Consider the following 23633-nt stretch of genomic DNA (forward strand, 5'->3'; position numbering starts at 1 on the left):
TTCTTCTTCTTCTTCTTCTTCTTCTTCTTCTTCTTCTTCTTCTTCTTTTTTGTTGTTGTTGCTTGGTTTGGTTTGGTTTTTTGTTTTGTTTTGTTTGTTTGTTTGTTTACAGGTAGTGAGACGAGCATGAGTGGGGCAGAAGAGGACTGTCCTCCACCCACTAGGAATATCAGATGATGGTTCAGTGATCATCACATTGCCTCTCTGAAAGTGATAAATTGGCAGCTGGCACCAGGGAGAGGCCATTTCCTGATGATCTATGCCTGTTGCCCTAAGATGTTAATTGAATGCAGATTTCAGGCAGAAGCAACTTCCTGGGCATGTACATTAAGAGACAAAATGGCAGGTATGACCTTCTGGGTACACTCCACCAGAAAAGGGAAGAAAACTTCAGATGGGCACATATACAACTTCCTAAACACGCTCCTCATGCTCTCCTTCCAAGGGCAAGGAGGGCACTGCATATGCAGGCAGCCCACCCTAAGGGAAGCATCCGGGGAAAAGGGCCAGTCTATAAAGTTCTGGGATCCAGACTGAGCACCACACTAGACCTTCAAGTTGCCCACTTGAGTCTCTTCTATGTGTATTTTTCTTTCCTTTCTTTTCTATTCTAAAGCCTTTTTAAATAAACTTACACAATCCTGCTATAAAACTTGTCTTGGTCTCTTTTTCTGCCTTATGCCCCTCAGTCAAATTATTTCTTCTGAGGAGGAAAAAATTGAGGTTGCTGCAGACCCATACAGATTCACCACTGGTAATTTAGATACCTTCTACTGGCAACACTTTTGGTGTTATATATAAGAAATAATTGATAAAACCAATGTCTTAAAGTGTTTTTCTTATGCTTTTCTTCTAAGAGTTTTACAGTTTCAGGTCTTACACTTAAGTATTTAATTTTGAGTTGATTTTATGCATGGTGTAGGATGTGTGTAACTTTATTTCATTTTTGCCATGTTAATGCTCAGTTTTTCTAACATTATTTGTTGAAGAGACTATTCTTTTTCCACTGTGTATCATTAGAAATGTTGTTGAGGCCAGGCGTGGTGGCTCAAGCCTGTAATACTAGCACTTTGGGAGGCCGAGACGGACGGATCACGAGGTCAGGAGATGGAGATCATCCTGGCTAACACAGTGAAACCCCGTCTCTACTAAAAAATACAAAAAACTAGCCGGACGAGGTGGCGGGCGCTTGCAGTCCCAGCTACTCGGGAGGCTGAGGCAGGAGAATGGCGTGAACCCGGGAGGCGGAGTTTGCAGTGAGCCGAGATCCGGCCACTGCACTCTCCAGTCTGGGCGACAGAGCGAGACTCCGCATCAAAAAAAAAAAAAAAAGAAATGTTGACTATCAGTTTAATGATTTTTTTTCAGCTGTCTACTCTATTCTATTGGTCTGTAAGTCTGTCTTTTTCTCAGAAACTTGCAATTTTTTTTTTTTTTTTTTTTTTTTTGAGAAGAGTCTCATTCTGTCACCCAGGCTGGAGTGCAGTTGTGTGATCTTGGCTTATTGCAACCTCTGCCTCCCGCATTCAAGCGGTTCTCCTCCCTCAGTCTCCCAAGTAGCTAGGACTATAGGTGCATGCCCCCATACCTAGCTAATTTTTGTATTTTTAGTAGAGGTGGGGTTTCACTATGTTGGCCAGGGTGGTCTGGAACTCCTGACCTTGTGATCCACTCCCCTCAGCCTCCAGAAACGCTGAGATTACAAGCGTGAGCCACTATGCCCAGCTGAAAACCTGTAATTTTAACTCTAATGAGGTCTCAGATGAATATAAGAAGTATGTTATTGAATGGTAGAGGAAAGGCATCATTATTATAAAGTGGCAAGGAATTTGACTGAATTTTGTTTGCTAGTGTTTTGTTGAAGGTCCAACTTGTGAACCATAAAACTGAATATTGAGGTGACACTATTTCTAAGCAAAATGTTGAAGGTGCATTTTGGTTTTCTCCTGACTGCTGATAGTAAAACATAAGATTTCGTGATAGCAGCCAAATTCGACTAAGATATTTTTATTTCCCAAGATTGATTTGGCCTTTTGGTGTCTTTGTGGTTCTACATACATCTTATAAAAAAAAAAAAAAAAAAAAAATTGTAAAAAAATTGAAATTTTGATAGGCATTGCATCAAATCTGTAGATTATTTTGGCTAGTATGAACATTTGACAGTATTAATTATTTTAATCCATAAACAGATGTCTCTATTTATTTCTGGCTCTTTATATTTCTGTCATCAGTGTTTTGCACTTTTCAGTGAAAAGTCTTTCATCTCCTTGCTTGAGTTTACTCTGAAGTATTTTATGTTTTTCCAAACTACTGTGAATACAATTGTTTTATTTTTTTTAATTTCATATTTGGATAATTTGTTAGTATATGTGATCATAACTGATATTTTTATTCTGTAGCTTTACAAAGTTTATTCATTTGTACTAAAAGTTTTTTGTAGCATATTTAAGGTTTTCTACATATAAGAGTGTGTTTTCTGCAAAGAATACTTATTTTTCAGTTGAAATCTCTTTTAGTTCTTTTTTTTTTTTGAATAATAGTTCTGGCAATAGCTTCCAGTGTTACGTTGAATAGAAGTGACAAGAATGGACATCCTTGTCTTGTTCCTGATCTTAGGGAAAATGCCTTCTGCTTTTCACCTATGAATATTGTGTTAACCTGTGGACCTTTCATATATGGCCTTTACTGTGCTGAGGTAAGTTCCTTCCATACCTAATTTGTTGAGAATTTTTATCATGAAAGAACATTGAATTTTGTCAAATGCTTTTCTGCATTTATAGAGATGATCATGTAATTTTTCTCCATTTTTTTTTAAAGTAGTATATCACATTAACTGATTCTGCATCATAGGGGTGAATCCTGTTGGGTAATGGTGTATGTTTTCTAAAAGTTTTCTATTGAATTCTGTTTTTTGGCATTTTGTTAAGAATTTGTATGTCTACGTTCATTAGGAATATTGACCTGTAATTTTATTTTCTTGAAGTGTCTTTGTCTTTGATATTAGCATAATATAGGCCTCATTAAAATAAAGTTAGAATCATTCACTTCTCTTCAACTTTTTTGGAAGAGCTTGAGAAGAACTGGCTTTAATTCTTCATATATTTTATAGAATTCACCAGTGAAACTATATGGTTTGGGGATTTTCTTGTTGGAAAGTTTTGAATTACTGATTAAATAACTTTTCTAGTTATAAGTATGTGCATATGCTGTATTTCTTCATGATTCTGTCTTGGCAAATTGTATGTTTCTAGGAGTTTATCCATTTCTTCCAGCTTATCCAGTTAGTTGCTGTATATTTGATTTTAACAGTCTCTTATGATCCTTTTTATTTCTGTGATATCAGCTCTAATGTCTTCTCTTTCATTTCTGATTTTATTTATTTGAATCTTCTCTCTTTTATCTTAGTCTAACTAAATGTTTATATTTTATTAACCTTTTAAAGTCAATATTTTTAAAATGTCCACACTACACAAAGCAATCTAAAGATCCAATGCAATCTTAATCAAAATACCAATGGCATTATTCACAGAAGTAGAAAAACCACTAAAAATGTATATGGGGCCAAAAAAGACCCAGAATACCCAAATCTACTCTGAGCAAAAGAACAGAACTGGAGAAATCACATTACCTGTCTTCAAATTATACTACAGAATTGGTATTAAAGTATAATAACCAAAACAGTCTGGTACTGGCATAAAAATAGATGCATAGACAAAATAAAACAAAATAGAGATCCAGAAATAAATTTATACATCTATAGTGAACTAATTTTTGACAAAGGTGCCAATACCATACACTGGGATAAGGATAGTCTCTTCAATAAATATTGCTTGGAAAACTGGACATCTATATGCAGAAGAATGAAATTAGATCCCCATATATTACCATATATCATATGCATTAATCAAATCCAAATGGATTAAAGACTTAAATCTAAGACCCCAAACTATGAAACCACTAAAAACAAAACAAAAAAAAAAAAATAGAAAAACTCTCCAGGACATTAGTTTTTGCAAAGATTTATTGAGTTAACCACTCTTGTGTTGCTGTGCTATTGAAAGATTATAAAGAGAGGAATGTCCACTTTTTTCTACCACCTTAATTGTGGCTGGATTCACACTTGACTGAGATGCAAGTGCCTCTGTATTTCTTTCTGGATCTCTCACAAATAGAATTGGTCCATATAGTAACGCTGAAAAAGGTGTATTCATGGAGAAAAAGAAGGGTAGATATTCTGCCTTCTTGCTGATGTCACTTCTCTATCAAACAATTTTTTATCATGGTAATAACTGAGAGAGCTTATACTAAACATTTCTACATTCTTATTGCCTTGGACAAATATAAGGTGTATAAGGCTATAGCAACTGTACAGTTTTAGGGAAATTGAATTATGATTAGTTTTAGAGAAATTCAGCCATGCTGGCCTTAATCTTATTGAGCTGTTTAATCACTCCAAGCAGCTGCCCTCTTTAGACTTTCCATTATTTATAAAAAAAAAAGCATAGGCCTTATAGGTTATAAGCATAATCTCTTAATAACTGACTTCTGTTCTCTATTCTGTTACTAATAGTGTTGAATTCAGAAGTGTTTTCTACCTGAATTGCTAGAAATGTTAAGAGCAGAAACATGAAAAGTGTGATTAAGCCAAAAGGCACTATGCTGTCTTCCCATATTGTGCATTCCTTAGCTCTAAAATTAGTGAGAAGCATGACATGCAGGTGCTTGGTCCTTGGCATATATCAAGGAAAGACTGCCATCCAAATTACTTTAGCACAGTGGTTCTTACAAAGGTGGTGAGTTTTACCCAAAGGTACGTTTGGTGAATTCTGGAGACATTTTTAATTGTCACAACTGAGAGTAAAGTGGATTATTAGCATGTAGTGGTTGGAGGCCAGATATACTGCTATACATCTTATAATATACAAAAATAAACCCCACACAATAACAATTGTCTGATCCAAAATATCAATAGAATTGAAGCTGAGAATTGTGCTGTTAGCCTAATGAATAAAAATCTGTGAGTAAAGTGAGGCAAGTAAGATTTCAAAAGTTCCAATGTGACTTCCATGCATATTTATCATCTACATGTCTGCAGCAAAGCAGTTGGAAAACTTTAATCCCGTTATTGGCTAATTTTGTTACGCTCTATGCTATGTAACCTTCCAATACTGGTTTCCATTTACATATTTTAGATAAGTAAGCCTTATTTGCTTTACATATATTTTTATCTGTGTCTGGCCATCACATCAATCTGAAACGGGTATTAACATTTTTCAACAAGGTGGAAATACAAATTGATAGCAGTAGTAAGATCTAGACGATACAACCGAACCCATTATCATCAAATAGATTTGGGAAAGGTTGCAAGGTACTATAGAACAAAAGCCAGAAAAGATATTTTAAAATCCATATTGTGTGCTAACCATTCATAATCTAACACGACAAAAGTCTTAGAATATACAATGTTAGCAGGAGACTATAATTCTCAAAGATATTAAAATAGAAGCTGTATTATAGAAACAAAGAAACACATAAAAATTTGCTATATTCATACTATTGTTATCTTCTCAGGGAAATAACATTGAACCAAGGAAGGACATAGTCAGGTAAAAGTTACAGATTCTGGAGCTTACTGCACAGCATTTCCAAGACAATGTGATAAAGGACCTATAATGAGTAACGTTGTGTGTGTGTTTGTGTGTGTTTAGAATGAAGGGTAGCATATGAGGTTTCAGTGATGATGGGAAGAAGTTGATGGCCAATACTAAATTTCTAACATAAATTCACTTGTGAAGAACGTGGTTAATACTCAAATATCTCAATAAATTATGCATATTGTGAGTGAATGGAATACCCTGATACATCTCCCAGAGAGTAGGATTGGGAATGCATATTTTACAGTATTAGGGAGCTCTATATTTTCCAAAGCCAAGAACTGTGGTAGATCTGAACCAATTCAGGCTCTCTAAGCAATAAGATGACATTGACTTTTTATGTTAACTAAAGTGTTCTTGGTTCCTACTAAATCTTGAATAATTATCTGGATTGACTGATGTGAAAAGTGGATATGAGCTTCAGACTTAACACTTTTTTATTTCTGATGCTGCCGTCTTTGACATGGAAACCAAGGTAAAGTACTTGCAGTGAGCTGAAAGAAAAACCTCTGCAATAATTGCCCTTCCTATAACTATCATTGAGGATGGTTATGAGGGAGGAGATAAGGGAGCAAAGCTCTTTTCAATGGAAAGCAACAGGCAGTTTGCCCCTGGCTGAAACTAAAAAATATATATATATCTCGTGTCATCATCAGTCCTTGTGATATTATTACTTTTATGGTGTCACATGTGTAAGCTACAGAAACATGTTCTGCCTGGAGTCTCTGGCACCAGTACGAAAGAGAGTCTCAGCAGTGGTTTTGGTCTTTGAAGCCAATTAATATCTGATAAAGTTGTTCGTGACTCCACTTTATAATTAGTAAGCTTCTACTTAGCAGAGGTTAAAGATACAATCACTACTAAAGAACATCAAATCCCTTCAAGATCAGGGATTTCAGCAGCATCCTGTCTAATGTCAACAAAACATTCAAATAAGGAGCCAAGTAAATACGCTGATTAAATAAAACTGGTCCATACAGAAATACGAAAATCAGCACCATATAAGAAGAATTCATAATATTCCTAAAACTATTATAAATGTGTCTTTTTAAAGTACTTTATCCCAACAAAATGATCTATATCTGGCAAAAGATGTTCATTCACCATTGGTCATAATTTGCAATATTTGTCTTATATTGGCAAATCCCCCCTCCATACACACACACACACACACACACACACACACACACACACACATATATATGTACTATAGTGAATGGCAGCATTATATCACAGTATTGAGAGAGACAGAAAGAGAAATAGAGAGAGAACATAGTACATAGTATATAGTATACAGATACAGGGTATGTACATAGTTTATTGTGTATACTATGCTGTATTTATATATTGGCTAGAAAATTGGATGACAATAGCATATATCATAAGTCACTCCAAAACACTTATAAATGTGTTTTCAAAGAAAACAAGAAAAATGTGTTTCAAAAAACAGGATCTTATTTTAACTTAATCACAAATTACTAAATTCAGAAAATTTAAAACTTATAAAATATTAATGTATGTCAATATTAAAATATCACCAATTGTCTAATAATGTCCTCTTACAATATCAATGCATAGTCAAACATTATAATACACTTTTGAACAAAGAATTTCAAGTGATAGAATAGCTAATTCATTATTATTTTCTAATAAATTTTATACATTTATTTGCAATCATGACTGGTGAGAGAGTACACAAAATAGAAAGCCATAAATATGTGCAAAATTTGACATAATTAAATGTTAAGGTAGCTTTTTTTGGAATATGTTTTAGTATACATTTTTCTAGAAGCCAAATTGTAGTCCTCTTGTGCATTACTGGACAAGCAAACAATAGCTGTGGACCATGTATAAAACAAACAACTTGCAATGAATTATTGAAGGGAATATATGGTGTGAAGCTACTTTTTACCCAGTTAACATAAAGACATACCTTGTTTTTCTGAGTAAGTAATCTATACCCCAAAATGCACCTGTACCCTTGGCTGCCTTCTGAAAAAAAAAAAAAAAAAAAAAAGAAGTATGATTAATTAACTAGGGTTTGGTTCATAAGGTTTGTGATGTTATCTGCCTAAGGAGTATCGAAGCAATTATTCACTTTTGAAAATGAGGAAAATGGCAAATAAAATGTACTTTGAGGGAATTTGAAATATGTTTCTTTCAAGAATATATCCAAAGGTGGAAGTCAGCATGGCATCATGTAAAGGCTTTGCAAATGTAGGCAGGTAAAACTCTGAAATTCTTACCCCAATGAGAACACACATAATATTTGAAAAAAGTTTGGGTGTTGATTTACAGATTTCTTATTATCTAACTGATTTTAGGTATATGTGCCTGAAGATGATGATATTCAATAATATTTTTTTAATGATATGCCAAGTGAGTCCTTAAGATGTGACATGCCACTACTATATGATATGTCTTAGCATGCTATTTTCTAAATGCTAATGAGAATGGTTCTAGCAAATAAAATGTTAACACAGTCTCGAATGAAAAGTTAGTGAAGCACAAGCACTCATACTTGACTGCAGTTCTTGGGTGTTCTTTATTTTTGACCACAAGCATAAAGGAACATAGAATTTGCAACATTTGCATGGTATCTATATTGATCTTCCATGCACCACATGGCATTTTCTACTTCAGTATGCATCAATAACCACTATTTTGTAAGTTGGTTCCAGTTTTCAGTACAGATTATAGACTATCATTATTGCCACAGCAATCATTTCACTACATATCATACATATGTAATACCAACATTTATTATACTCTATGTTGCCTTCTAATATGAAGCACCTTTCTACCAGATATCTTAGAGACGCTGAATTAATATCAGAATTAACCCAAAATCCTTATTGGACCATTACATTAGATACATATTGAAAACTATGAGTTTAATGTTCATCTGTGTCACCCAATATTTTAAAAAACCTCTACTCAATAAAGCAATGATAAAAGTGTCACTAGTATAATACTTGTTCCCTCTACAACTACGTTGACTATTTCTTGTAAATTATCTTTCTATGGGAAATCACTTGTTAATAATCAGTTACTCTAGGGCAAAGGGAAATATGGTGTCTAGTAATGTGGATCCTTACATGACAGTTTTTAACTTCTTATAAACTTTAATTCCAAGGTCACTTCTATAGCATAGTGTTTGTTTCATAGTACTCAATTATAATGATTCAAAAGATGAAATTGTAATTTGACAATACTATGATGAAAACTGTGGTTCTAAGGAGTATAAAGGTTTTAGGACTACAGCTTAAATCACTGTCACTGAGACCAGTGTTTAATTAGTTTTAGATACCTTCTCTACTTAAAACTGATATATTAACTTGCTGGAGCTTTGTTTTTCATTACCAAAGTCCCAGACTGATTAACTTGTTCTATGATCTGTGTAATCAATTGTTTATCATGAATTGAACCAACAGCTGCAGAACACAGTTGGAAATAACCCAGGAGCAAAGGAAGACGTTATTTCAGGAAGAGAAAACAGAATAGAAGGAATAAATCCAACTAAAATGTAACTTACACAAAGAAGAGTTTAAAGGTGTCTCTGGTATGCTACTTAACTATTAACAAGAAACAGTCTCAGCCCTCAGGTCCTAAAGTAAACACACTGACACAGTGTAGGAGTAAATTATCCATGAGAGTAAAAGAAAGGTTGAAGATCTTGTTTTACATGAGGTTTAATTATGCTATCTAAAAAATGATGTTCTTCATATTTTTATTGTTATAATTGTATATATCTGTTGAACTTATGTAATTAATATCTTCATACATGAAATAAAACTATTTGTTTGACTTTTGATACATATATTCAGGAAAGTCTATTTGAAATAGATTTATAATTTATTAATACTACATAAATTAAGTGTGCTAATTATAAGTACAATTATGTTGATAATTAATGTGAGCAGAATAACAGTACATTATTCAGCAGATTTTTTAATTTCTTTATTTTTAATTGATTAATGTATGTACCCTTAAAACTAACATAAATTAGATTTTCAAAAATGTTTTGAAATTTAAAAAAATTAAAATTAATTTTTTCATAATACAAATTTAAGTTGTTTTTTTATTTTAGTTTTTATTATTTATTTTTCAGTTATTTGCTCTACTTCCTCCCAAAGGATATCAGTCCAATCAAAAATGTTGCATGTCACTCTCCTCAGCATCCATTTTTGGAGAACCTAATTAGTGACAATATCCCATAAGTAAATCAGATAGAATTCATTTTATAGCATTTTCTTCTAAATGGTATTAGTTTTATTAATTGAGCCTATTCCGTTTTTCTTCTTTGATAAAATTTTAATGGCTTAGGGAAGTATAAAGTTACTTTATAGACAATGATTGAAATGATTGGTCGTATTAGCTTTAGCAGCTTTATTTTAAAAATTAATCATATGTCTTCCTGAACAGTTCATTGACTGTCTCCACTGTAACAATTCATTTTCGCAGTAAAAATGAGAGAATGAGATCAGAATATGGATGCATTGCAAAAGGTGGAGCCCTGGAACAAAAGTAAGAAGTAATATGCTTTCAAGTTTTTTTCAAATTTGCTTTGAAATTTTTCTATATCATCTACATGTCATCTATCTATCTATCTATCTATCTATCTATCTATCTATCTATCATCTTTCTATTTATTATCTCTCTGTCCAATCTAGATTTCTATGTGAAGGAGGAAGGGGAAATACTATATTATAATCTTCTTTCAAATAAAAATATTGAAGAAATATTTCAACTTTTTAAAAATTTCAAAGTCAGTTTTATCCAGGAGTTTGTAATTGCTCAAGTCATTGTTATTTGGAAGAATGTACAAATTCACTAATCTATTTATGAGTGAATATTAATTATGTACATCTAGTGCAGATATAAAGTTTCATAGTATGATTCCAATTTTGTTTTGAACAAACTAGTTAGGGCAAAAATAATAAAAAACATTAACGCGTTCATTCATTCACACATCTTTAGTATTCTTTAGAATCATTATAAGAAAGAGTATCTGCTTTACATGGAATATACAAGGATAATTGACAAATTCTGTTATTCAAAGGGTTGACATCTACTGAGGGTGATACACATATCAATACATAACTAGAATTTGATGTAATCTTTGCTGATAAAGAAACTGTGAAGAAAGTCATGTGTACTCAAATAAAACCACAAAAGTGAACTTTGATATGAGTGGATTAGGGAACACACACAATACACACACACATATACACACGCAGACACACCACCCCTCCCAAATTCTAATACCATGATTGTCTATGTCCCCATTTTGATTTAGTCAATATTTTGACCGAGGTAATTTTAATAAAATGTATATGTATGTAAATACTAATTTAGACAAGACACAGCTACATAGTGTAATATGCTTTCACTTTATTCTTTTGCCACATTTTGCTGCTCCTGAAGTTATTTGATATTTTGCTTTTCACTTTCTTATTATTTTCACCTGCTAAATTACTATCCTTACTCAATTGCTTTTCTTAAGTTATTTCCTGAATTGTCCCTCTTCTCCCTTTAAGAGTTTTATCATCTTATTCCAGTCTGCACTACTATGCTTAGTATTTAAAAAAAAAAAAAAAGTTTAACCTTTGTTTTAAGTTCAGTGCAGTTTTGTTACACAGGTAAACTTGTGTCATGTGGGTTTGTGGTACAGATTATTTTATCACCTAGATATTAAACCTAGCATCATTAGTCATTTTTTCTGATCATCTCCCTCCTTGCATCCTCCATCCTCCGATAGGCACTAGTGCATGTTGTTCTTCTCTATGTGTCCATGTGTTGTCACCATTTTGCTTCTACTTATAAGTGATAACATGCGGCACTTGGTTTTCTGCTCTCATCTTCGTTTGCTAAGGATAACGACCTCCAGCTCTCCATCCAAGCTCCTGAAAAGGCAAAGGACATGATCTTGTTCTTATTTTTTGGCTGTATAGTATTCCATGGTGAATGTGTACCACATTTTCTTTATCCAGTCTATTATTAATGGGCATTTATATTAGTTCCATGTCTTTGTTTTTGTGAAGAATGTTGCAATGAACATATGCCTACCTGTGTCTTTATAGTAGAATAATTTATATTCCTTTGGGTATATATTTAGTAATGAGATTGCTGTGTCAAATAGTATTTCTGTCTTTAGGTCTTTGAGGAATTGCCACACTGTCTTCCGCAATGGTTGACCTGATTTATACCTTCCATCAACAGGGTATAATTCCTTTTAAACCTTGCCAGCCTCTGTTATTTTATGACTTTCGAACAACAGCCATTCTGCCTGGTGTTAGATGGTATCACGTTGTGGTTTTGATTTATAGTTCTCAAATGATCAATGATGTTGAGCTTTTTTTCATATGATTGTTGGCTGCATGTATGTCTTCTTTTGAAAAGTGTCTGTTCATGTCCTTTACCAACCTTTTTATAGGGTTATTTGTCTTTTCTTGTATATTTGTTTACGTTCCTTATAAATGCTGGATATTAGACCTTTGTCAGATGCATAGTTGACAAAAATTTTCTCCCATTCTGCAGGTCATCTGTTCACACTGATGATAATTGCTTTTGCTGTGCAGAAGCTCTTTAGTTTAATTTGATCCCACCATTTGCCAATTGTTGCTTTTGTTGTTGCAATAGCTTCTGGCATCTTCATTGTGAAATATTTGCCCATGACTTTGTCCTGAATGGCATTGACTAGATTGTCCTCCAGGGTGCTAATAGTTTTGAGTTTTACATTAAGTCTTAAACTACCTTGATTTAATTTTTGTGTATGGTGTAAGAAAGGGGTTTAGTTTTCATCTTCTGCATATGGCTAGCCAGTTATCCCAGCACCATTTATTGAATAGGGAGTCCATTCCCCATTGATTGTTTTTGTCAGGTTTGTCAAAGATCGGATATTTGTAGGTGTGTGGTCTTATTCTGGGTTCTCTATTCTGTTCCATTGGTCTCTGTGTCTTTTTGTATGAGTACCATGCTGTTTTGGTTACTGCAGCCTTGCAGTATAGTTTGAAGTTGGGTAACATGACACATCTGGCTTTGTTCTTTTTGCTTAGGATTGCCTTGGCTATTCAGGCTACTTTTGGGTTCCATATGAATTTTTAAATAGTTTTTTCTAGTCTGTGAAGAATGTCAATGGTAGTTTAAGAAGTACAGAATTGAATTTATGAATTACTTTGGGCAGTATGGCTGTTTTAATTATATTGATTATTCCTTTCCATGAGCATGAGATATTTTTTCATTTGCGTCATCTCTGATTTCTTTGAGCAGTGGTTTGTAGTTCTTCTTGTGTAAATATTTTACCTTTCTAGTTACCTGTATTCCCAGGTATTTATTCCTTTTGTGGCAATTTGTGAGAGTTTATTTCTGATTTGGTTCTCAGCTTGACTGTTGTTTGTGTATAGAAACGCTAGTGATTTTTACACATTGATTTTGTATCCTGAGACTTTGCTTAAGCTGTTGATCAGCTTAAGAAGTTTTGGGGCTGAGACTATAGGGTTTTCCATATATAGAATCATGTCATCTGCAAAGGATAGTTTGAATTTCTCTCTTCCTATAAGAATACCCTTTATTTATTCCTCTTGCCTGATTGCCCTGACCAAAACTTCCAATACTCTCTTGAATAGGAGTATTGAGAGTGAATAGCCTTGTCTTGTGCTGGTTTTCAAAAGGAATGTTTTAGCTTTTCCCCATTCAGGATGATGTTGGCTGTGGGTTTGTCATATAGAGCTCTTCTTATTTTGAGGTATGTTCCTTCAACACCTTCTTTATTAAGAGTTTTTAACATGAAGTCATGCTTAATTTTATCAAAAGGCTACTCTGCATCTGTTGAGATAATTATGTGGTTTTTGTCTTTAGTTTTATTTATGTGATAAACCATATTTGTTGATTTTGTATGTTGAACTAGCCTTGTATCCCAGGGATAAAGCCTAATTGATAATGGTGGATAAGCTTTTAGATGTGCTGCTGGATTTGGTTTGTCAGTATTTTGCTGAGTATTTTTGCATCAATGTTCATCAAGGATAATGGCATGAAGTTTTCTTTTTTGTTGTATCTCTGCCAGGTTTTGGTATCAGGATGATGTTGGCCATAGAATCAGTTAAGGAGGAGTCCTTTCTCCTCAACTTTTTGAAATACTTTCAGTAGGAATGGTACCAGCTCTTCTTTGGTAGAGTTCATCTGTGAATCTGGGCTTTTTTTTTTTTTTGGTAAGTAGGCTATTTATTACAGTCTCAATTTCAAAGCTTGTTATTTCTCTGTTCAGGGATTCAATTTCTTCCTAGTTCAGTCTTGGGAGGGTATACGAGTCTAAGAATTGATACATTCCTTTAGGTTTTATATTTTATGTGCATAGAGGTATTCATAATATCCTCTATTGGATGTTTGTATCTCCTCGGGGTCAGTGGTAATATATCCCCTTTGTCACTCCTGACTGTGTTTATTTGAATCTTCTTTCTTCTTTATTAGTCTAGCTGTTGCTCTGTTTTGTTAATTTAAAAAACAAACAAACAAAAAACACAGCCTCTGAATTCATTGATTTTTTGAATTTTTGTGTGTGTGTCTATCTCCTTCAGTCTAGTTCCAATTTTGCTTGTTACTTGTCTTCTGCTAATTAACTTTGGGCTTTGCATGCTCTTGGTTCTTTAGTTCTTTTAGTTGTGATCTCATGTTATTAACTTGAGATCTTTCTAACTTTTGATGGGTGCTTTTAGTGCTATAAATTTTCCTCAACACTGCTTTCACTGTGTCCCAGAGTTTCTGGTATGTTGTATTGTTGTTCTCATTAATTTCAAAATACGTTTTTATTTCTGTCTTAATTTTGTTATTTACTCAAAAGTCATTTGGACCAGTTTATTCAATTTCCATGTAATTGTATAATTTTGAGTGAGTTTCTTAGTCTTAATTTTGAATTTGATTGTGGTGTAGTCTGAGACACTTTATTATGATTTCAGTTTTTTTTTTTTTTTTTTTTTTGCATTTGGTGAGGAATGTTTACCCTCCAATTATTTGATCAAGTTTTGAGTATGTGCCATGAGGTGATGAGAAAAATATATATTCTCTTGTATTTGGGTGATGAGTTCTGTGGATGAACAACAGGTCCAGTTGATCCAGTGCTGAGTTCAGGTCCTAAATATCTTTGTTAATTTTCTTTCTCAATGATCTGTCTAATATTGTCAGTGGAGTGTTAAAATCTCCCACTATTACTGTGTTGGAGTCTAAGTACCTTTAAAGATCTCTAGGAACTTGCTTTATGAATCTGGGTTCTCCTGTGTTGGGTGCATATATATTTAAGTTAGTTAAGTTTTCTTGGTAAATTGAACCCGTTACCACTATGTAAAGTTAAAAAAAAAAAAAAAAAAAAAAAACACCAAATTGAACCTTTCACCATTATATACATGTATTACTCTTCTTTGTCTTTTTAAAATTTTTATTGGTTTGAGGTCTATTTTGTCGGAAACTAGGATTGCAATCCCTGCTTTTATCTGTTTTTCTTTTGTGTTGTAGATTTGTCTCCATTCCTTTATTTTGAACCTATGTGTTTTATTGCCTGTGAGATGGGTCTCTTGAAGACACCATACCAATGGGTCTTGGTTCTCTATCCAGTCTGCCACGCTGTGTCTTTCAATTGTAGCAGGTAGTCTGTTTACATTCAGGATTAGTATTGATATGTGTGGATTTTATCCTGTCATCATGTTAGTTGATTATTTTGCAGACTTGTTTATGTGGTTGCTTTATAGTATATTTCTGTGTGCTTTTGTAGTAACTGGCAATGGTCTTTCATTTCCATAATTAGTCCTTCTTTCAAGAGCTCTTTAAGGCAAGTCTGGTGGAAACAAATTCCATCAGCATTTGCTTGTTTGAATAGGATCTCATTTCTCCTTTACATATGAAACTTAGTTTGGCCAGATATAAAATTCTGGGTTAGAATTTCTTTTCTTTAACAGTATTAATATTGGATCCCAATCTCTTCTGGTTTGTAGGGTTTTAGCTGAGGGGATCATTGTTAGTCTGATGGGCTTCCCTTTGTAGGTGACCTGCCCTTTCTCTCTAGTTATGTTCAACATTTTTTCTATTATTTTGTCTTTGGAGAATCTGTTGATTATGTGTTTTGGGGATGACTTTCTTGTAGAGTATCTTAGTGGAGTTATCTGCATTTCCTGAATTTGAATGTTGGTCTCTTTAGCTGGCTTGAGAAAATTCTCATGGATGACATTCTGAAATATGTTTCACAAGTTGGTTCCATGCTCCCCATCTCTTTTAGGTGCACCAATCAGGCATAGATTTGGTCTCTTTACATCTCACATTTCTTGGAAGTTTCATTTATCCTTTTTCATTCTTTTTTCTCTATTCTCATATGCCTGTCTTATTTTTAAAAGATGGTCTTCAAGTACTTGGTCTGTTCTGTTGTTAATACTCGTGTTTGCATTATGAAATCCTTGTAGTGTTTTTCAGCTCTTTCAGGTTAATTATGTTCTTCTCCATACTAGCTCTTTTGTCTGTCAGCTCTTGCAATGTTTCATCATGACATTTAGCCTCTTGCACTAGGTTACAACATACTACTGTAGCTCAGTGAACTTCTTTTCTACCCATATTGTGAATTCTACTTCTGTTATTTCAGCCATCTCAGCCTCAGCCCAGTTCTGAATTCTTGCAGGAGAGATGATGTGGTCATTTGGAGAAAAGAAGGTACCCTGGCTTTTTGAGTTTACAGCATTCTTGTGCTAATTTTGTTTTTCTCATCTTTGTTGGCTTATCTGCCTTCAATCTTTGCAGTTGTTGACTTTCTAATTTTTTTTTCTTTTCCTTTTCCTATTTGTTGACTTAGAGGGTTTGATTGTGGTATAAGGTGGGTTCAGCCACCTAGCTTTGAATCTGGAAGATTTTAGAGGACCTGTTTTCAGCTTCCAACTCCTAGACTGTGTGCTGTAACTCTAGGGGACTTGTACTGGGCACCAACTTTGTTCTCTGGTTCCTTGAGATTTGGAGTTAACCGTGCTGGAAGACCAATGGGCAGCAGCTGCAGATGAATGCTAGCAGATGCAGGGGTGCCTGTCTCCCTGTGGGCAGTAACCATGGTGGTGGAGGTAAAGCAGTTGTGGAGATTCTGTGTGCTGTTACAGTGGAAGTGGTTTGGGTTTGCAGCAGGGTATTGGCCAGCACAGGACCATGTGCCTTCTCTGTGACCCACAAGCAGCAGTGATTGCTCCAGGTGTCGGAGGATACCCTGCTCCCTGAGCAGCTTTAGCTAAGCAAAGTGATGTGGGGAATTGCAGTGGGCTTGGGGGAAGTTGCAGTTTGGGGAAGAAACATGAAGGCTGGTGTATGCCACAGAGGCCATCTATCTGGCACTCTTCACTGGTCAGGCATGGTGCACCTGCATGGAAACTATGGTGTGAGCCTCCAGGGTGCCCAAGACTGCCCTGTAAGCTGGCATGATAGGTTACTATTTATTTTTGTCTTTACTATTAATTACTTTCCTCATGATCATCCTTGGAATTCCTTTATTACTGCCATGATTAGATACAAAATTTCTGGATACCTGATTTTATATTTTTAAACATTTTTGGTTGATTCCTTCCTTTTTATAGATCACATTCTGTAGCTATGGTGCTTCTTCAGAAAAATTAGTTAATTTTTATTTTAGTATCTGAAAGTACTATTCTATTCAATCACTTGATTGATATGGAATTGTGTATAGATTTTTTTTTATCAGAATTTTAAGTAGTCATTCCATGGTCTTCAACTTGTCATCAAGGTTCTAGTTTCTATCACTGATCCTTTATATTTGTCCTACTGTTATCAAACTCCAAATGTAGGTCTGTGTACCCAATGCACAGTAAACCAATCACTGACACATCAGCACCTAGGAGCAGAGAAAGGTTTATTCAATTTGGCAAAAGTTAGAGAGTGGGAGAGATAGTTACTCAAATTTGACTTCCTTTCAACATAACGGAGGGCTTTTATGAGCAAGATAGAAATATGGGAGGTGGGATGTCCCAATGATCAAAGCTGATTGCATTCTTCAGATTCTAGATCTCATCAGTTAATATCAGAGTTATAGACATTAACTACGAGGTCTTCATGATGTAAGAAGCATCGTTCTTTGAAAAACAAATTTATCAATCTTGCAGGGAGTTCTGGAGGTTCGGATATGAATAAAGTTAATCAATTACCAGTGACTACCCTCTGCCAAAATGACTACTTTCAAGCAATCATTCATGGAAGATGAAAAGGATAACATCAAAGCAAAATAAGTAAAATAACCGTCCTATGATCTTTATAAGAAAGGTTTGGCCACACTACCATTATCTTCTGGGGAGCTTTTAAGTTCTATTCATTAATTTTAGTATTCTAAAAATCCATGAAAATATGTTCTGATTAATAAGTAATATAAAATTAATTTTCTTGGACTTCTTAGTAATCTTATTTTTTGTGTGTATTGGAGGAGGAGGTGAAATTCTTGTATTATTTCTTTTATTATTACCTTCTTTCTTTTTCCTGTGTTCTTAACTTCTGAACACCTTATTGATATTGGATCAGTTTTTATGTAATGTGTTCCAATATTGTTTCCTTTATGTTCAGTCTTTAGAACAATATATTTGATGCAACATGTAAACATAAATAATATTTTAATGTTCCCTCTGTGTGGGTGAATCTCACATAGTGGCCTTACCTATTCTGGAATTGGTGTCATAGACCAATGTGACAAGGAATTGGGGTGCTACTTTTGATGTTCCAGGTATATTATTGTCTTATCTCAACCTTTTCATTTCTTATATTATTCAAATATTTGGTAAATATTGATATTAGGTAAGGTTTGACAATCTCAGTCTGTCTGTTAGCTTAACTAATTTCCAGCATTCTGAGAGTTAAGCATAGTAAGATGATAGAATTCTTCTTTTTTATTCTGTTGGCTTCTGCTTAATTCAACATTTTCTTTCAATATGACTCATTTTTATTACATACATTGTGCCTGATATACTGTTATTTGAAATCTCTTATGTTTAATTTTTTTCCTCCGGAAAGTAAGCTTCATCTATTTTTCTTAGAAGAGGGTAAGTGCCTGGATACTTGGATGAGTGAGGGAGGGATGGAGAATTATCTAACTTAGCTTTCTAAATACTTTCAAGTAATTCCTCTATTTCAGCTTTACAATTTTCTCACACTTAAAAAGTTACTGGGGTCTCCAATGTCTGGAAGTTTTAAGTTACTTTAGTTCATTTTTCTTGTTAACATCTTTAACTCCAGACATCTTTTTCTTAGTTACTCTCTGACCATCTGCTTCATATTTGGCAAAATTGTATTGTAAACTGTTTTATGTTGCTTCTCTTTTCCCTTTGTGTTTATGCATGTCTGTGCAAGTTAATCATTTACTATGATGTCAGTAGACTTTTGAGTGGAATTGGACATCATATGGGTGTAGAAAATCTTTTTCAAAACAAAATTTACTGGAATATATTTCAAATCTCAGTAATACAGATTATGCAATGTCACTCTCCAGACATCTATAAAGATTTCTACTGAACAAGTCAGCCATTGAAGCAGATTATTTGCCATCTGTGATCCTCAATTCCAAAAGAATTTTTGTTTCTGGTAATGGCCAAATAAGCATCTATATGAATATTTTTCTACAGATAAATATAAACTTTGAACAAATGTAAAAAGAAAAAAAAAAAAAAAAAAAAAAAAAAAGCCAAAGGCACTGGAAATGACCCTAGAAAGCATATTCTGGAGGGTAGTCTACAATAGAAAAGGGAAAATGACATTGACTGAGTCTCTCATTTACTCTAGCTGTTAGACTAAAGGCAGTTCTAAACCATGCCATGGATAGTGGCCAAAACTGCAATAGAAAGGGCATTGTCTTTCCGATTTTAAAGACATACTAGAAGAGAGAGTTTGGGACAACCATAGCTGCCAGTAAGTGAGAATACACACTGCACAGGAAAGAGCCAGAGAAAGAGAAGGGAATTATAAGCTGTGTCCACGTTTCTAGAATAATGACTGTGGGTCTGACTCTACGCAAGTCACCTAAGGATAAAATAACTGAACCAAGACTTCAGCTGCCACACAAAGACAGCTTTTGCAGAGGTGTGATTTCAACCAAGTAAATTACATTATAGACTTTATAGAAATAAAAGATTCAGAAGAAGATTACAGAACTCATGATCTCCAAAACATAATATTCAGAATTTTCAACATGCATCCTAAATTATTCCAAAACATGAATAAAGAAGAATGTTTTTATTTTCAAGATAAATGAAAATCAACGGAGACTGACAGCAAAATGACTCAGATGTTGGAATTAGCATAACAAGGATTTTAAAGGAATTATGCTGAGTGATGTAAAGGAAAATATGTTTGGAATGAATGAAAAATTAAGAAATCACAGCAGAGAGATAGAAATTACAAAAAATGACTACACAAAGACAGTAACAAAGTGTCATTTCAATTTATATGGAAGTAGAAAGTTCTAGCATATTCAAAGCAATTCTGAAAAAAAAAAAAGCATAGTTTAAAGCAATTCTGAAAAATAACAGCATGGTTTAACTGCTCACTATAAATGTTTTCAAGAATATTATAAAGCTATAGGAATAAAAATAATATGGCAATGGTATAAAGATTAATGAATAAAGCCATAGAATAGAATTTGAAATCCAGAAATAGATTTACACATATTGGGGGAGGGGGGCTATTTAATTTTTTATGAATATATTAAAGCAATCTAATGAATGTGCAGGGAAGTAGCATTTCACATGCCTGGGTTGCTCAAACGCTGTATATTTCCCATAAGCATCTTTCTTCAGGATGGGTTCTTGGCTGGCTCCTCAAAAACGAGCTCTGAGGCTCTGGAATATTCTGCCTGAGAAGAGTTCTACTGTACGTGTGATGCCTCCATCCATGTGGTAAAAACTTGATCAAACTGTTTATGCTAATGATGTGTTTTATTGTGAACAACTGTTTTTGTAAGCCTGAGACTTTATATTGCACAGTACAAGATTACATGGGTAGTTTTTATTAACAATGAGATTTATGATAAGTGTCTGAAGAACTAAAATCTCAATAGCTGAGGACACATATACAGGTGCTGCATGCCTGTGTGACTGACTCTTAATAAAACCTCTGAAGACGAAGGCATGGTTGAGCTTCTTGACTAGAAATACATCACATGTATTGCCACACATCATTGCTGGGATAATAAAGCACATCCACGGGACTCCACTATGGGAGGACACCTAGAAACCTATGCCTCAATGTCTTATAGACTTTGTCCTATGTACCTTTACAGTTTGCTAATTTTAATGTGTATCTTTTCGTTGTTAAAACACACTAAACATGGAGATAGTAGCTCTTTCTGAGTCTAGAGAATCTTCAAGGCTGAAAGTAGTCATGAGGAGTCTCTACCCATAAATAAAACATATTTTTAATGAATGATACTGAAATAACTATATTTATACGGAAAAAAATGAATCTCCATCCATAAATCACAATATACCTAAAAAAATTCAAAATGAATTATTGACTGAAACATAAAAGCTTATACAAAAGATTTTCATAATAAAATACAGAAGAATGTCTATTTGACATAAAGCTAAGCAAAGATTTCTTATAGGTAGATAAGATAACAGGACAAATGATGACATATGGAAAAAATGATATATTTGACTTTACCAAGAATAAATCATCAGTGAATCAAAATATTCACAAAATACAACTCCTACAACAAAACATTATAAAGACAAATAACCTTTTAAAATGGGCAAAAATGTTTGAACACACATTTTATACATTAAGATATATAAGTGGACAATAAACACATAAAAACTGTTCAACATCAATAAATAAGTAGGGAATGGTATATTAAAGCAACGTTGTGATATCATTACACACCCTTTAGGAATGGCTAAAATTAAAAAGACTAACAACATTGAATTTTGGCAAGCTTAGGGCCAACCAAAATTTTCATACATTGCTGGTAAAAATGGAAATATCACAACCTCTTTGGAAAAAAATTGTTAAAATTTTTTACAAAACTTCATATACATCCATTATATGACCCAACCATTCAACTGCTAGGCATGCACTCAAAATGAAGAAAGGTATACAAAAAGATTTCTACAAGAATGATTTTAGTAGTTTCACACAAACCAGGTGTTCGTCAATAGGAAGATGAAAAATCAAAACATGGTATAGCTACAAAATACAATAATATTTAAAATATAAATATATAAAATAATAAATGAATGTTGTAACTAATATCATGGCTGAATCTCAAAAATGTTTTGCTGAGTTAAACAAGCTTTGCACAAAGTAGTATATTATGTATGATCCCATGTATAGAAAGATCTAGAATAAGGAAAAACAAATTATGATAGAAAAGATGTTGCTTCTGGTGATTGGAGTGGAGCTCTGATGGGCAGGGAAGGAGCATGAGGGAGCTTTGTGGGTTAATGGTAATGTTATGTACCTTGACAGAGGTTTGGTTTACATAGCTGTATTCATTTGTCAAAACTTATATTAAATGATGGAATTAATATTGATGCATTTCATTGTGTGCAAATTTTACCCTAAAATATTTTTAGACAAATTGTAAAACCTAGTTAAAGACATATATGCTGATATTTTCAGGGTTCCCTGTCTTGATGTCTGCAACTTACTTTGAAATGTTTCAAAAGGAAAATAGAATAGTGGATGGAAATAGGGAGACAGAAATGGATAGATGTATAAATCAAACAAGCCTATCTAAACGTTAAAGCTTAATTATAGGTGATGAATGTAGGAGTGTTGAATGTTAAATTCTTTCAACTTTTATGTTGAAAATTATCATAATAAAATATTTGAAAAACTTACACATTGGAATATCACAGCAAGTATACTATTTTTACTGTGATTTTGGAACTGAAGTTACTATTACTGATGATAGTATACTGAAGTATACTATTTTTACTGTGATTTTGAAACTCAAGATAATTTCCTGCAGAAAGTCTTTTGACAATTTTACTTTTGAAAATTTCCATTGATCTGTTAGTCATCTTCAAAATGTCTGGAGAAAAGCCAGGAAACATATATAACAGCAAATGGACAATTTCTACTGTTTTCATTACTTTGGCTTTAGAATTGCCACTACTGCTTGCTTAATATTTAAAATTTGCTGGTCTTAAAGCAACAGTCTATTTTTCAATCTTGGGGAAGATTATGATTGTATAACATACCAGATGGATCCATTACTACTGTTCATAAAAGGACTAGTTGCCTGTATGATTGCAAACTTAATAAAGAAAATGAACTAGGAAGAATGAAATAAAACGTTATATTAGGTTTATTACAGTCTACAATGTTTTCACTGTCCAGAAATAGTCTACTGAAATTTGGAGATATTTCATGATTATGCCCTTGTATTGTCCCTATTCCTTCTGTTTAAATTTTTATAATAGCTCTTTAAAATGCATTAGTTCTTATCACCTTTTAATCTATCTCTATTTCATGCAAGCAATAAGATAAATGGCTAAATGAGCTCAATTTGACAACATTGTAGGCATATTCTCATACTTTATCTTATAGATCATCCTAACACACTCATTGCACTTCACAGAAATACCATGCCTCGTTCTTAATATCATTTCTAAACTTAGTAAGGAACAAGTCAAAACCATAACAGAATAAAACGGTCTTCACTAAATCTTTTCAATGTTTTTCTACCTTTATAGATAACTGTCTAAAGTAAGAAGTTTTATTATTTTTTTTCACATATTATCGGGAGAACCTACTCCCAATGTTTAACATGGGTTCTTTTCTATTTCCTGTGTCTCGGCTGGGTTGAGAAATAAAGGGAAAGAGCACAAGAGAGAGAAATTTAAAGCTGGGTGTCAGGGGGAGACATCACATGTCGGCAGGATCCCTGATGTTCCCGGAGACGTAAAACCAGCAAGTTTTTATCAGCGATTTTCAAAAGGGGAGGGAGTGCACGAATAGGGTGTG

The 23633-nt window shown here is 33.7% G+C and overlaps 1 long non-coding RNA gene across 1 annotated transcript in view; it reads left to right on the forward strand.

Moving 5' to 3' along the window:
* The window catches only part of LOC113219880, an 82161-nt gene extending 59661 nt beyond the window's left edge, over positions 1-22500 (forward strand). The window contains exons 5-7 of the long non-coding RNA XR_003306852.1: positions 113-346; positions 10119-10188; positions 19137-22500. This is a non-coding gene — a long non-coding RNA (uncharacterized LOC113219880). The remainder of the gene's footprint in view (positions 1-112; positions 347-10118; positions 10189-19136) is intronic.
* The last annotated feature ends 1133 nt before the right edge of the window (positions 22501-23633 follow it).

Source organism: Piliocolobus tephrosceles, chromosome 3, assembly GCF_002776525.5.
Source record: "Piliocolobus tephrosceles isolate RC106 chromosome 3, ASM277652v3, whole genome shotgun sequence".
In the NCBI taxonomy this organism is placed as follows: Eukaryota; Metazoa; Chordata; class Mammalia; order Primates; family Cercopithecidae; genus Piliocolobus; species Piliocolobus tephrosceles.